The following is a 16664-nucleotide window of genomic DNA, read 5'->3' on the forward strand; positions in this document are numbered from 1 at the left end:
GACAGCTAGTCTCTGTGTGGTTTCGAACTCTTAAAGTAAAATTAGTTGACTCCAGTCCATGGTCCTTTTCACCCTTTTCCAAGGCCAAAAAGAGATTACATGAATGGCTGAGTTTGGTTGTGCTCAGGTCTTTGCCTTTCTACATAATCCCCTGTAATTCTCTTTGTGGTGGACGCTCTCACTTGTCATTCATTGTTTGATGGCTGCAACGTGGCCCTGAGAAGAGAGAGAAAAGGAAACTCAAGAAAACACAGCAGGAAACTTTAATGACATTTGATATATAGTACGGAATATTTTTCAGAGATAAACTACTCAAAACGCATGCGATTCCTATACATTGTAATACACTTTTTGCTGTGAAATATTATTTTTTCTACATTTTCAGAAGGTGTCGAGTGAATATTGAATTTGATATTTAGCAGTTTTCCAGTAATCTATATTAGTTTTTTTTGTAAACATTTCCTGATCACAAAAATTAAAAATGTGCTTCTTTGGCTCTGCTGCAGCCACCTGTGTCTGTGGCCTCCACCAACCGAATCTGATCAGTTACGCATCATGACCTTTGTGGTATTTTAAATTTAAGATTTTCCTTTTTTCTGCCAATGTGTATCGGTTCCAAAAGTTCTTGGTATCCTTGATTCCAAACAATCAGTATTGGCTATAAAACAAACAACAACAAAAAAAAGACAAACTAACTCCTCATTTTTAGCTGTTTTGCATCGAGTTGTGCTCGTTTTCTTTTCTTTTGTACATAATCCCCTTTAATTCTGATTGGACGCTCTCAGTTGTCATCATCAACTCCCTTTTTTTTTTTTTTGGCCTTCAACACAAGTTGGACAGATGGAGGGGCAAAAAAACCCAACTTCATGGCAGTGTTGAGGTTTTCACACTCCCTTTTAGTCATTGGAGCTCACTCAATCTCCAGATAAATAGAACTAAATTTCTTTTAAATGTTGTTTTCAGAAATTAAAAACAAATTGGATCTCTGCACACAAATGTTTGAAGTCTGACCCAAAAAAAAGAATTCTGTTGAAACATTTGCAGCAAAGAATTCAAACTTAAGACTTTCTTATATTCCAAAGGACTTATGTGTAACTTTTACATCTTTTTACCACCTTTTCTTGGTCATTTCTGTACATATGGCTGAGGGGGAAGTGTGACATATGACCTGGGTTCCTCTTCACTCTGTGGCTGCACATGTGCTCCACAGCTCTGAGTGGCTGCGGGCAGGCAGCGTGTGCTGAGGGAGGAGCCAAAGTTTGGAGGCTTGAAAGCGAGCAGCGTTTAGTTTGTAGTGGAGGAGGCTCGCCTCGATGCGCACAGAGGATGGACTTTACTTCACGGACACTCTAATGGACTCATCGCTCGACCTAACAGCGGATTTTAGTTGTTAACTTCGGCTCATTTATCGACAGGTTTTTCCAGAAGACTTTCAGCTGAGACCGGAGCTTTTGCGCGCCGCAGCTCGTGGATGGTGAGATCTTTACGCAGCTGCTCGCTCCTCTTTGGGTTCCACGTTAAACACCTTTACAAGAGATAAAATGCAGTGCAGCTGATTTTATTTTATTTTATTTTATTAGAAGGGGGGGAAAAATCTCTTTAGCCTGGAATAAATGCAATTTCTGAATATTCTGTTGAAGCAATTTATTCTAAGACGATGATCTTTAAAGCGCAAATGAGGGTTTTCTAACAAAATTGCTTTTACTGGAGGTGTTTCCTCTTACTATAGTCGATAAAAACAGATTTTAAATGTGTTTTTACATGCAGTTTGTGGTCTTGCTCACCTCAAAGCTGCCGTTTCCATCACAGATGCGCTTGATGGGACTCATGAAGGGTGCCATCGCTCCCAAACAAGATTATGATTTATAGATCAGATTGGAAACTAATTGCACTGGAGGTCTGGCAGTTATTTTCTGCACTGTTGTAAAAGAAAAAAACAAAAAGCAACAAGCTGCATGTAGGTGGGGGAGACAGCCTGATGGACTTGCCCCTCTGTTTTCTGTCTATCCATGTGGGTAAACAGCTGCTATTTGCATCCAGCCCAAAGAAACAACAAACCAGAAATAGGCCTGATGATCTGGCTCTGGTTTAATTTTCACCAGACTCTCCAGAAACATCTGAAAATGTTGCTGCTGCTAAGCCCTGAGTAAATCAGACATTTCTGTGAACACCATGAGGAACCTTTTTTTTTTTGGAAGGGAGACTTTACAGTTGCTTAATGACACCTTGCTTGGCTCCTCTCGTTCTTCTCCAAATAGTTGCCTCGTCTTATCTCTGCTGGCATGTTGTACAATGTGTTGACATACCTCCCATATCACTCCACATTTCAATGAGCCAAACGCAGCCCAACCTTCCATAAAACATCCCATTTTCTCTGTATTTGTCTTCAGCGAGGATTGCTTGTGAAGTCTGTGTTTTATTCTGAGCTGCTGGACCAAATCTGGTGGTTATGGATATGGTTATGGTTATGATGCATGTGAGAGCAGAGGGCTTTGAATGTTTAGATATGCTTTGTTGGAATCAAACTGCTGCCGCTGCGTGATACTGTATCAATAACACTGATACTCTTACTGTAAACTAAACTGAAGAAACCTTTTTCTCTGGAAGCATGTGCAAATGCATCACGATGCGTGCTTCACCCCATCCTCCCTTTTTCCTCTGAAACACACACACTTATGCACGCACAGACCCCCACCCACACATTCAAACACTCAAAACAAACACACAGTCTCCACCCAACACTCCACCCACTGTAACAACTTCAGAGGAATGGTCAGCATGTGGAGAGGTTGTGGTGAAGAGTTAGAGGGGAAGTGGAAACCGGTGGAGGGGAGACACTCTGCTGCTTTTAACCCCCAGAAGATTAGTGATATCCCATATAGTGTCCAGAGAGACTGGAATTTCTCAGTGCAGGCTGATGGGAACTTGTGTGTTCGGAGTCCCTGTGCAGCAGCACAATGCTGAGATGTGGGAAAACAGTCATTTTGCTGGGCTGCAGCCAGATTGCACCCAGGGACAGGACAGACATGAAGCCAGCCACGCTGCCGTTTCATCAGCTGTGCTGAGTTTGTGCAAAAGACTTCAAAAAGGGTTTGTTGTCCGTTCCAAATGGAAAGAACTGTGTGTAAAAATCCCATGTAGTTTTGTTTTCTCTGAGGTTTTGCTGCAGCTGAAACATTTAGCAGTGGAGGGGCCTCAGCTGGAGGAATCCACACGAATTCTTTTAGCGTTAATGCTCCCTAAACTGTGAAAAGTCACACTTTGCCTTTACACATTGGTGATAAGGTTTAATGGTTCGCATTCACTAAAACTTGGCTGAAGACCTGTTTGCTGACTGTCTCTGCTGTGTCCTTGCATAGCTTTGTTTGCAGTTGCAAGGCCATTCATGTCCAGTTTGGCCTGCAGGTACTGCTGCAGAAGAGCTGGCCAGGCCCTGCAGGGCTTTAGATGCTGGGCTCTGAATGCAGGTGATGCCTTTCTGAGAATATCCTGATGAACCTGAAAGTTTTTTTGACAAATGAGATTTCCTACATTTTCCTGTTGCGTGACACTTTGGCATTACTTTCACAAACGGGTCTGTTTTTGATTGTAAAAAACATGTGTTCCAACTGCATTTGTCATGCCCAGTCATCAGTGTTCACACAGCTTCAGAGTCTGGAACTGCACTTCAATGCTTATCAGTACTCAGCCACAGAATTACAACAGTCGTAATAGACGTACTGTATGTTTACACAACTGTGCTTTAGGGGTGGGACAAAATATTGATACAGCGATATATCAGATTACTTCCTTTTGGGATACACTATCGATACATTGACATCAAATGCTGATATTTTTATGGTCACATACAGGCACTCTAAGTGAGATTCCTACATCAAGTTTGGCATCCTGGATTCACTACATGCTCATGGTGGCACTTATTAAGTGAATGAGGGTAAAAGATGGTGAAGACGAAGAATCTCGGAGGGGAAAATAGCAGACAGTGGTGGAAAGCAAATCAGAGAATTGAATAATGATAATTACTACACACACTGACACCTCAATGCAGTAAATACACATATCATTCTTGCTTTTTTCCCCTTAAGGAGTATTATTTTTTCTTCTCACAACATATCGAGTGTCCAGAAATCATTGTATCGTGATATAATTGGTATTGTGTGCAATGCGTCATCGTATCATGAGTTACTCTGAGACTCCCACCCCTGCTCAGTTTCCAAGAAACAAATACACGGCATAATCTGGTTTGTGCGCTGTTTATCCTGAAGATTCGACGTTGCAGACAGTGTTGATTAAGTGATGTAACCTTAGAGCCTCCTTAAGTCATCATAATCCTGTAATATTTCAATAGCATCTCTATGGTGAGCTTATAGTTGGGAGCAGAGTTGCAGAACCAGACTGGATAAGACACAATGACCTATTCAGGTTTATTGTGAAGGAATGTTTCTGTCATTGTGTCTGTCTGACAAGTATTTAAGTTCCACAGACGTGGCCTCTGCAGCGACACGCAGGAAGGCTTAACTGAGGTGTCTGTCTTCGGACTGGAAACATGTTATGCAACATGTTCTTCTCCAGAGAGAAATTAATGTCTTCTCATTTTTCCCTCTCTTGTTTTGAAAGAAACGCAGAGAAAAAGATAAACTGTGACTTTGTAATGGAAAACAGACCTGCTATGTGCCTGGAATGTTTTCCTTTCAGAATCTGCTGATAACCGTATCTTGTGTTTCATTCGGGGGTGATATGGATACAGTTATTGTGTTTTTATTTTGCCTCCAGATTGTCTTGAGATGGAGTATTTACATGGGAAATTACTGAATAGTCTCCTATTATTTGGACTATGAAAACAAATAAGTTGTATCCCTGCATATGGCGGGAGGGTAAAGTTATCAGGCGTTTGCAATTAAAGAAAAAGTGTGCTGAGCTGGATAAACAGCCCATTTATTGAGGGGAACACTGCAGCTTTATTTCTTTCCAGACACAACTCTTAACGCTTCTGTTCCAACACTTTTACAAACTGTGTCTTGCTTCCATCTGTGCGTCCAGTTTTTCTTTGACTTGTCAGGAATCAAGTCGTTTCACGTGATCTCATATTAAGTGACAATCATGTATTGATTTAAGCATGTATCAGTAGAGAAAACTGGGTTAGATTAAGACTTGTGGGGAAATCATTGGTGGGGAAAGCTGGAGGGCAGAACACAGTGATGATTATGGGGCTACATAATGCACCATTTATTTCATGTCCATTGTGATGATTTAAAAAAAATGCAATTAATATGAGTTGCTTTTTTTCTATGTTTTAGGGGGTGTGCTGGTGCACACTCATTCATAGGCATGTGCAGGTAGCGACATTTAAACAGAGACTATACGATGCACATATTGTTTTGTAGCCCAAGTTGTATACATACTCTGTAGATTGGTGTCTACTTATTCCACATGCACACGAGCATTGTGGAGTCACAACAAATTGCAGGATGTCTGTAAAGATCCTCGCATACTTTCTCTGATGATGAAATTTGCTCTCTCTGGAGATCTCTCACAGACAGTACAAAACTAGCCTTACAGTCATACCAGTGGTGTCAAGCTATTTTACCGATCAACGGGTTGCTCCGCGCCAAGATTTGGGGCAAAACTGAAACAAAGGCAGTGAAGAAAATTATTTGAAATAATTAAAGCTCCCATATGGTGAAAATCTGTTTGTATTCTTGTAGTTGTGAATGAACTTGGACGTGGTAAATCCAAGCTGTTAAGTTATAATTATGTTTACATCTGCCATTCCTTAACCCTCCCACTGCTAGTTAGCATCGTAACTTCACAACGACTTTGACCAGGTTAGGATGTAACAACAAACTAACCAATAACCGTCCAGCTCTAACTGTGACCGTTTTTCCTAAAAGGCGCGGGACCAGTAACTGCTCAAACAGCCTGTCTTAAACAAACCACAGGTTTTATAGTCATGGTGAAATGAACTATCTAAGCAGTACTTTGAGCCAAAAAACACTAGAAGACGCACTGTGGGGGCACACGGGACTTTGATTAATTTGCTAAAAACGAGGCGCAATATAGGACCTGATATATGTCTTTGCACTTTTTCCGTCCAGAAAAAGGGCCCAAAGAACATCTTATTATTACTATTATTAATATTTTTTTCAGCCCTACTCCCCGCTGAGTCATTTCTGTTCAATCCCTTCATTATAAAAAAAATAGGTTCATTTTGTCTTCTATTGCAGTGGTTCTTTGGAAATCAATTCATCATAATGTTCAAAACCTTTCTAATCATTTCCAATTATTCCCCCTTCATAACTATTATAGATTAGACTGGAACACATTTATTATGACACCATTCCCTATCTGTCCCATGTGTAGGGGATATCAGCTACTATCAGCGGGAGCGTTGCCAGAAGGGACGACACTGTTGACTTATTACTTCCTTTATTGGCGGCGACCGCTCGCGAAGACAAAGACGGAGCCCATACCTGACAGTAAACAAAGCAGAAGTGCTTCAGCTGTTCCTTTTGAAGTCGACATGTTTACCGAGAGTAAACAGCCAACTGCCTTGAAGCGGCAAAACTGACAAATGACTCAGACAAACTGTGTCATGTTTCCACTTGGGATGAGTAATGTGAACAGTTTTGTGGTCAAGGCTAGTGGTCACGATCGTCGAAATTTGTACCTGAATGCTGAAGCGTTTTGCAGTTTGGGTCTGACAAGGTGAAGCGGAGGCCAGAAACAGAAAACAGTCATCTGATACGCCTTTAAATCCTATTGCCCTGCTTGTCAAATCGTGTAAAGAAATGAGTCCTCACATCGGTTTAACTACAGGGATTAATCGTGCCCCTCCCCAGACTCGACGTGTAAGTCATGAGATGAATAGTCTAGTATGGATAGCCAAGCCTTTGGATTTGATGGCGTAATTAGCAGATGAACTGTGATGCTAACAAAGCTCGGTCCAGACCTCACAAAGACCTCCATTGTGTGATTACATGACGGTAAATCTTGGACTCTCCTTTGTCACGTCACAGAGTTTGTTCACAGTCTTGACTGACATCATCATCAAGCCTGCAGATGAATGAGATGCTGTCCTGTGTTGTGGTCATTTGGAGCCTTCGTAGCGACAGCCTCCCTCATATATCTGGGCGAGATAGTCACACAGAGACCAGAATGGCAAAAAAAAATAAATGAAATACTTTTTTTTCTTCCTGCTGACGTCTTTGGACAGTCATTAAATTCAGTTCTGTCAAGCTGTAGAGCCTTAAGTGAGTGGAAATTTAAATTCCTGTCTCTCGCTCTCTCGCACTCTCTTTTTTTTTTTTTTGTGCTGTTCCCACCCAAAGGCAAAATGTTGAGCTCTCATCATGAGGATTTCCTGATTGGTCAGTACACTTCATTAGTCGAAATAGGTCATCAGGTTAAAAGTGTGGAGAGCTTTTCAGCCCAGAAGCACATAATAAACAAAAGGAGATTAGCGTAATCTATTTTCCAGTGAATTTGTAGTCTAATAGCAATTATTTTTTTCAGTGCAGTGAAGTTATTTCTTCATAAGTGGCTTTGACATCTCCAAAGGTTCCCATAGTTTCTGTAACGGAGCTGTGTCGAGTGGGAAATTATGCCTCCCATCACACTGCGTTCTGACTGACGCACAGCTCATTATTGACGCTTTGCAAGTTTTTCGAGAACCGATCTCCCACCGTTCCCCGTCAGGCTTGAATAATTTGAGGCAAGGGCAAGGCTGTATCAGAGGGAATAAGGTGACCCTAACTCTCCTTTAAGCACTTATCTCCTCTGCCAGTTCTGCTTCACTCACTCGTTTGAAATGATAATTGCTACTTCCTGCACAGCAAAGCTGAGCAGTACACTAATGTAAAAGAGAGTTTGAATATTCCTCAGAGCCTATTCGAGCTTAGGATCACACCGAAAGTGGTGTCACATCTCGCTCTTTGCTCTTCATTTCAGCACAGTGTGGATATAGCATGTTGGAATAAATGTCACACAAAGACAAGTCCCCTGGCTAACCTTAAAGATGCCACACAGGGATGTGAAAATCGCTCAGTTCGTCGCCGCCTTTCAATGAACGCCTTTGAGTCTGAGACGAAGACGTGACAGGATCATGGAAGCAGCGCACGTACTGCAGTTAAACAATTAACACAGATCTGTCTGCTAGCTTAGGGTCATGCCAAGCCAATTAGGGCATATTCAATGCCAAGCCTGGTAACTGATTAACATGAGAGAAGGTGGTTTGATGCAAAGACGTGAATGCATTTACTAGTATATGCACTCTGGTGGACACCTAAAATGGATTTCATGTTCTATTGCAAGTTTTGTTGCGGTGCTCAAGAAGCTCATGAGTCAAATTCCGATTAGCCTGCAGTCTACAAATACCTTTATGGACATAAAGTGTCTGATATCAACAGATGAATATCTACTAATGATAGTCATGTTGCTTGTGTGTGCCTGTAATGTGATATGGTTGGTATGTATGGGCATTTTTATAGGTGTGGAGGAAAGGTTTTACTGAACGCAATCCCTCCGTGTGTGTTTTAAACCACAAGCAAATGATCGAATTCTGCACATTTTCTGTTATTTGAAGAAGCCATTTCAGAGCATTGGGCAGCTTTGGCAGCTCATCCCATCACTAAATGCTTTCATGTCAGTACGCTTTGTGTGGTCGGAGGCTTCTTTTTTTTTTTTCCACGGCAAAAAACTAATTTGTTTAAAATTTCCAGTATTTTCATCATTTGAAAAACCATCATTATTCTGCCTTTGAATGCACAGGGGACGCACCGCAGCAGGATGCATTACAGCCAGTCATCAACACAAAGACCATTCCGTGAATAATTAATAATGCATGCTGAGAGAAGTCGTCTTCCTCATAATATCAATCTGGGATCACACATGTGAATAAATAATTGAGTATTTAATTGAGTTTCCGTTCTTGGAGACTTCCATTTTAATGTCAGACGACGCATCCTGTTGTGTCCAGGAAATAATGCCCGGAATGGTGCGATGGGAATAGGGACGGGATACAGCTCGCATTGTAGTGTGTGAAAATGCTCAGATCTTTACAATTTTGTGTTTGCGTCCAAGTCTCCCGAGTACCTTTTTGAGATATCGACCAAAACAAAAAAAAGATAGAAGTCTCGTAGCCTAAATCGTCGGCCACTTGTTGTCATTAAGAGAAACACATTAGTGTAGAGGAAATGGAGAGGGATACGTTGAATCAATGGCTACTGATTAGCAGTCAGATCTGTTTTTTTCTGCCGTTTAAACTAATTTGTCTCTTTCAGAGGAACTTTGCCTGTAGGCATCAAGATCCTGAATCTTCAGTTTGCAGCTGTTCCATATTACAGACCTAAAAGTTGGAGCGTGCATAAAGGTTTTTACTTTATACCGGGTTAAAATCTCTTCTGCTGGGTGCTGGCACAGAGGCCTCGGTCGGTTTCAGTGCCAAGAGAAAATCATGTTACCTGCAGGGAGGAAATGATATTGGAGAGACAATAGAAAAACATTTTTCTCTGTGGTTGTATTGTGCGTTTTGTTTTGTTTTGTTTTTTTCTTGCAAAATGCATTGTAGGGGAAAAAAATGGTATGCAGAAAGCAAGCCTCTGATGATCAGACTTATTGGAGTAGCTGATGCCCTATTGATCCCTTTACTTTTGTACTTTTTTACTCTTTTTTTTTTTTTTTTTAGGATACTTACATTTAATCAGCATTTAATTTCCTGCTCTACAGGAATTTCCTTTTTAAGAATCAAAAACTAAACAATATCTTGATGGAAAGGCGCTTTTCTTTTTTTTTTTCTTCTTCTTCCAGGGCTTGCCTTGTGTTCTGCTTGTTATGAGTAACTTGTGCATATTAAAAACTGCTCAAAAGCTTCTGTGAGAGGATATCCTGGAGATTTCTTTCTGATAAACACAGTAGCCAAGAAAGCAATGAGCCACTTTCGCATTGTAGGTTTACTCAACACTTAAGCCATATCTTAGTGTGGATTTCCTGTTTTTAAAATTCCACAGACCTTTTAGCGACTTGTTTGGATGTTTTACAGCTGACGATGACAGCATTAGACCAACATGGTGACACTGAGACACCTTTCCTGCCCTGGGCTGGGTTCAGTATAAATAGGTGTATCAGCAGTATGTATAGCTAAAGAATTTATCATGATTGAATGTTTCATATCAGTCAATGTTAATAATTAGCGATTGTTTTACCTGACCTATTTTTAATAAAGGCCATCGGTAAAGAAGGTTTATTTTAAAAAGGTTTATACTGATGTCAGGGCAACTTAAGTGAAACTATGGAACATTCCATGTGATGATTTTCTTATTGCTAATGATAAAGTGTCTATTGCCAGGACATATGGCCATCTTTTGTTGCCCAGCCCCTAATTTGCAGTCACAGTGGACGAAGAGCTTTGTCTACCTGCCAGTGTGCACTGTAGTTTGCAAACAGTGATGTCATTACAGTCATCTTCTCCTCTTCTTCGCCTGACATCTTTATCACTGAGCTCTCTCATCCAGACATGCTGATTCATGCTTTGACGTTGTGTAAACTCACTGAGTCACTGTGATGATGAATTTACTATGAGCTCTGCCGGCTTAGGAAACAATCGCTGCTGTCTCGACTGCTGCACGGGGTGCTTACGGTTTATTTTTAACGCGGTCGTGATTTATTTAGCAGTCTGCTTTTCTTGGTGCTGGGAGCAGTCTGCTCAGCTGAAATCTTCCTCTTTATTCCCCTTTGTATCATTCCCAGGTGGGCAGGGACTGGGAGTTAATGTGGTGCCACGCGCCTCCACAAAGTGCCGAACACAGTGCTGTTCCTAATACATGCACGATAACGACTGAAGAATCCAGTCTTAGTAAAGTTTAGTAAGTTTTCAATCATGTATTGTCCTTTATCATCTGTTTAATAAGTTAGAATCAGATGGACTACATGGTTTTAAAGATTAGTAGTAAAGGAGTAAACTTTGTTTATATATCAAGCCAATACTATGTGAGTAGTTCAATCACAATGAAACCCTGTGTCCACCTTTCCCCTGGTAAGGTGTGAAAACCTAGAAGGCAGTCTTGCATTGACGGAAAATGTGGTTACCGCAGATTCCTTGCTCTGTTTTTGCTGTTTTAGCAGTTTAATGTTGGGCAGAGGGTTGATATTTGCTGTGCATTTAGTTTCCAGATATGCTCAGTGCCGTATTAACGCGTTAATAAAACTTATTTGAGTAATATGCAATAAGTACTTGCTTACAGAAATATGTGACATGCAGCTTTTAATATATTCTGTAGTAGTAACTCCATAAATTCAGTAAATTAGCTCTTAATTTGAAACAATGTGCTGGGAGATCGTTGTGTGAATGTTATTGAGATGCTACTTTTGATAAAAGATCACGTGTTCGCAATAAGTTAGCAAACGTGTCTTAGTCGACCACTGAATGGCCAGCCATTGATCATTCGGGGAAACATGTACCTCCCTGCACATCCTCCCACTTGATTTTTTTTTGCTCTGCCCACTGGACTACACAGGCTGCTATAAGTGTGAGTTATAATGACAGACTCAGCAGGAGTCTCTGCCTTGTCAGTCACCTCCTGAGGTCTTTTCTGCCAAACATAATGGCTCCATAAATCTTAACTGAATAGTGACCTGAACCCAAGGGGCCATGTTGTCTCACTTTACTGCAAGATGAGAACATTTATTTGACCCTGTGAAAACAATTAAACCTTTTGGTGTCTTTTTTTTTTTAACATGTTATTGGGTGCAGACACTGATACTTTCTGGATAGTCTTCCAAAGTCACCCTTAAATCTGGCAAAAAAACAGAGAGACAGTTTCAGATTTAATTGCAACTGCTCAATTAAAATGCTTTCATAGTTCCCTTTCACTTAGATGTACTCATGATACTGTTAATGGATTGGACCGCAGCCTAATCTAGCCTCATGTCAAACTCCGTGATAGTACTCTCATCACAGGGTCCTGCCCGGCCGCTGATTATCTCCATAAGTGCCTCGATCCATGCCAAAGACTGAATGTGAGACGAGTCACTTTGCAGAGATGAGTTATTGGGAGCTGCTAGTCCAGAACAAAGCCCGGTCCTTTATACCAAACTCACTAAATGGTTAGCATTCATGCCGCTCCCTGTCCAATGAACTCGCCACGACCCGGCAGAGTTTATCATCCAATGTGTCTGTCACATCCTTTCTCTCTGTGAACAGATGCAGGTATTAATAGGGAGCCTCGAGGGAGGTTCGAAAGGTTAATGAATCTGTAGCTTTAAGCAATATGGCACCAGATTCACCCTTCACAGATACAAGGAGCAGCAGACCCTCGCCTAGATGAGCAGATGGGTCCTGTGGCATTGAGCATAGTTGGTCGCTTGTACAGTAACAGCTCTGCTTGAATAGAGCTCTAATCCTATAAGTCCCATAATTGTTGCCTCTAATAAGATCACTTTCTTTGGTCGAGTACTTGCTGTCAAATATGATTTAATGCTTATTAATATTTAGGACTTTTATTCGTCAGATCCATACTCCATTGTTCTTCAGGATGGATTAGGAGACGACATGATTTATTAAACTGAAGGACGTGTACATATTACACCACAAAATATGTAAAAGGAAACAGGACAAGTGCAGCATTACATCAGTTTACTTGCACTTTATGCCCTTGCTAAGCCTGAACAGATTTGCCTCAGGCGTGCAGAGCATCCATCCAGTCCTCCTCAGGTGCTGGCCCCACTTATATGAGCATTTATGAGTCATCATGTATTTTGAACTCCCCAGATACCTTATGTTTCCCAGTCTGCTGCACGGGCCTCTTCACATTGACGCAACTCATATTTTGACTGAGGACACCTGCTTGATGATGGAGTCCAGTGTTTCAGCAGCTGAGAGAACAAACTACAGGTCTAACATATGTGGCTTAGTCTGAAGTCATTGTTTAAAAAAATAAAAAAATGGAGAAGCTTAAACTGAACAGCTGGTGCTCACTCTAGACCCAATTTTAATCGAATTATTTTGGGAATCTGTACAGGATGCAATTTGGACCAAATCTCAAGTTACACATCTCTCGTGACCCCAGAGTGCTCTTTGTTGGGCACCAGCTCCTCTAAAAGGTCAGTGCACGATTGTTGAGATATTTCTTTATGCATTACTGCTCTACAGAATTAGCCAAAGAGCTTCCTAATTTATCAGAGTGGCAGGAAACCCTCTCAACAGCACCCCTCTCTATTCATTAAAATTTAAAAGACCGCCGAAGTTACATAAGGATATGCCCTGGGAACACGGAGACCTGAGGTACACGGCACACGCAGGGCTGCTGTGCTTGTTGTCCCAGCAGGCATGAGAGGGACCACCGGAGGAGGGGGAGGAGGGAAGTGTTACAGGATCGTGGGTGGATGTTTCAGCCTCCAGTGACTCAGGTAGCTTCAGTGGAGCAGCAAGAACCAGAACAGGCCTGGTAGTGAAGTGAAAAGTGGCACTGACATATTGGTTGACTGCTGGAGACCCCTGGGGAAGGACAGAGTGTGCCAGTGTGGGATGCTGATGCGGTGTGTAAGTCAGCTGCCCAGTGTTCAGATGATGCAGTGGCAGGTAGCAGGACGGATGTGAATCTCTGTTTATCCTGCATTCTGTTGACAGGCCGATCAGAAGTTTAAAATACGCCCCAGCAGGGCCCCGTCTCACCAGACGACCAGGGGCTGGTCGCTGCTTTCGTCCTGGACTGTTGTCGGATTTATTAGCCACCGTAAATATTTGAATGAGCTCTTCTGGGAGTTGTTACAGTGATGTAAGAGTCGCCGTGTCCTCTCCAGTGTTTACTTTCTAAACGCTACCACCTATGTGGGTGCTCGAGGGACACATCCAGCTCTGTCAGGCAATAAGTTGTGTTATATCACAGGAACAGGCTTTATTGTGTTGGACTGATGTGCCTGTTCTCCTCTCAGGATGTTGGTAAAAATCATAGGAATCAGTTCAGAATTTTCTCTCGTAGGTTTAAAAGCCTTGTTAAATATTTCACCTGCAGCTGCGTGCTTTGAATCGTGCAAATATGGCATAGATAGCCATAAAAATTCTTATTCTTAAGATGAATTGTAACAACTTTGGTGATCCCCTAAACTTTCATCCAGCACCATTATTGAGTCGGAATTTTAATTTTGGATGAGATTTTGTTACTAAGAAAATGCCAGGAAAAACTAATGACATTCCCGTCAGCCTCAGCTGTTTTTTGTGTTTAGGGTATCAAATTCTAGCGCGCTCACATGCTAAACTAAGACTTACCGTGGTAAAATATGCTTGTTTTTACACTGTCATTGTCTGCATGCCACTATATAATAACATGTTAAGTAAAGCATTAAAGCAGATGATGGGTTGATGACTGGGCCATCACAGTCTCACACCAAAATGTGCAAAAACTACATTGGTCCTCAGCAAAAAAACATTCGTTTAAGAACGAAGGCTGTACTTTCTTCTCTCTTTTTTTTTTTGCCCTTTTCCTTTTTACTAGCCTGAGTCTATGTTTCACCCCAAAATGACTTGTGCATATCTTTTGCTTTGCACATGAAAAGAGCGACACAGTCCACATTAGAGACGTGAAGGTGGAGGCACTTGGCGCAGATGACTTCATATCATTTTTACACTTTGTTCTGTTTTTAGGGCTGCAAGGTGGATCAGTGGTTAGCACCATCGCCTCGCAGCTAGAAGATCCCTGGTTTGCATCCTATTTGCAGCGTGGGTTCTCTCCGGGTTCTCCGGCTTCCTCCCACACAATCCAAAAACATGCTGAGGTTAATTAGTGATTCTAAATTGTCTGTAGGTGTGAATGTGAGTGTGCTTGGTTGTCTCTCTCTAAGTGTAGCCCTGTGATAGACTGGTGACCTGTCCAGGGTGTCCCCTGCCTTCACCCTAAGTCAGCTGGGATAGACTCCAGCCCCCTATGATCCTAATGAGGATTAAGCGGAGTATAGATAATGGATGGATGGATAAATGAAAGGTTATTCTTTTAATGGAACTTGGCATCACTGTTTACTTTAACTTTCCACTGCTGTTTTCTAGCTATCTTGCACAACTACTTGGTTACGTTTAGACATCACAAATGACTGTAAGTTTGGAGGAACATAATGGTTTGGGTTAAAATACGCTGATGCTCACCACAAGGCTCCATTTTTTTCTTGAATTGCCATGAGTCTTGCCTCAAAAGTTGCCCCTAAAAGCTGCAAGTGACTCACAGTCTTACAGCTTTTTTGTGTGTGTGTGTGAAATTAATGTGTTTAATACTGTGGACCAGCGCACACATTGATACTGAGTTGACTGTACATGATGTGAAAAGTGTCTCCGGTTGTAGAAAGGCATTAAGACACAACTTTACCTCAGTCTAAGTGTTGTTGCCAGTTTCAGCTCATTTTTGTTTTGCGACAACTTTACACTTTTTTTTTCGTCTCACTGCTTTCATACCATACCAGGCATCTGTTTTCAGCAGAAAAGCTTTAACATCTCCACTGCCTGCTGAAGAATGCCAAATGGCAAACAGACAAAGTTAGCAGCTAGCTGATGAAGGTGAAACATTTAGCAGCTTAAAAGCTGTTTCCCACAGCTGTTGGTGGAGACCAAAAACAGAACAAAAAGAAAAGTGAGTATTGGATTTCTATTTGCTAGATGGCCACAAACATGATTCCAAATGAATGCTGATGCAGCTTTATATTGACTCCATCTGTAAATTAACATTTGCTAAGAATCTCAACAAATCACCTTTAAAGGTCAGTGTTGTATTTTTTTTGCCCCTCTGATGCACACACAAAAAAGCTTTTCTTGCAGATCTGACAACTATGAAGACACATTTTTCAAGTTTAATTATGGTGTTTGGGGGAAAAAAATCATACAGCTTATCTCCTGTGTTTGTTTAGCAAAGAGGGATGAGACAGATGGGAGTAGGTCTTATTTCAAGTGCTTTCCAAAACAGCTGACGCGCTGCTAGATTAAAAATATCAGCATACATCTACATAACGGGCACACCTCACCTGGACAGTCGCAATGAGGCCAATAAAAGTCAGAGAGCTGATCTGTTCATTGCGCCTCTTTGTGACAAATTACAGAGTTGTCTTGGGAGTCGCTGTTCTTTCATTTATTTCCCCACATAGCCGCAAAATTAGAGCCAGGCTCCCATATTATCTTGTCGGGGATCTCTCACCAGTCGTTGATGACAGCATAATTAAATACAGGGATTTAAAAAAAAATAAAAAAATCTAGCAGCCATTTTAACTTGCAGAGAAACTTTGCGGGCTGCAGTGCAAACACCATGTTGGACATTCACCTAAACGTTTGAGAAAGCTGCTGCATGATGAGTGCTTTGGTGTCAGCTGGCTGGTGGTCTGAGCCATCAGTTCAGTTGAGTTTTTCTTTGGCAGTGTGTTGTAAAGTAAACAGTACAAGCATAAATAGTTGTTGCTGTGCGCTGCAGTTCAGTATTAAAGTCTCAGGGCACAGAGATGAGGGGGTCATTTTTGGGTGATGCTGTTGTTGCTGTCAAAACCGATGAACTCTCCTCTCAAATCTGGGCCGTATGCAGTAAAATCCACACCATCCTCAGAATGAACCCCAGCCAAATGTATCAGTGTTTCTGCTTTTGTAGTTGTTGGTTGTAGCGTCAGAAAGTTGGATATGGATCTGTTGCTCTGGCTTGTGTTTC

General features: G+C 41.6%; 1 protein-coding gene across 2 annotated transcripts in view; it reads left to right on the forward strand.

The window, feature by feature from the left end:
* Positions 1-1305: 1305 nt before the first annotated feature.
* Positions 1306-16664, forward strand: part of LOC103370940 (semaphorin-4B) — a 53640-nt gene continuing 38281 nt past the window's right edge. Inside the window, exon 1 of one of the 2 annotated variants that reach the window (XM_008300137.1) lies at positions 1306-1474. The gene's annotated coding sequence lies outside the window, so the exon portion shown is untranslated. Of the gene's footprint in view, positions 1475-3001; positions 3091-16664 lie in introns of those variants that run through there. The other variant, XM_008300138.1, reaches the window with a different exon arrangement.

Source organism: Stegastes partitus, unplaced genomic scaffold, assembly GCF_000690725.1.
Source record: "Stegastes partitus isolate 25-593 unplaced genomic scaffold, Stegastes_partitus-1.0.2 Scaffold1502, whole genome shotgun sequence".
In the NCBI taxonomy this organism is placed as follows: Eukaryota; Metazoa; Chordata; class Actinopteri; family Pomacentridae; genus Stegastes; species Stegastes partitus.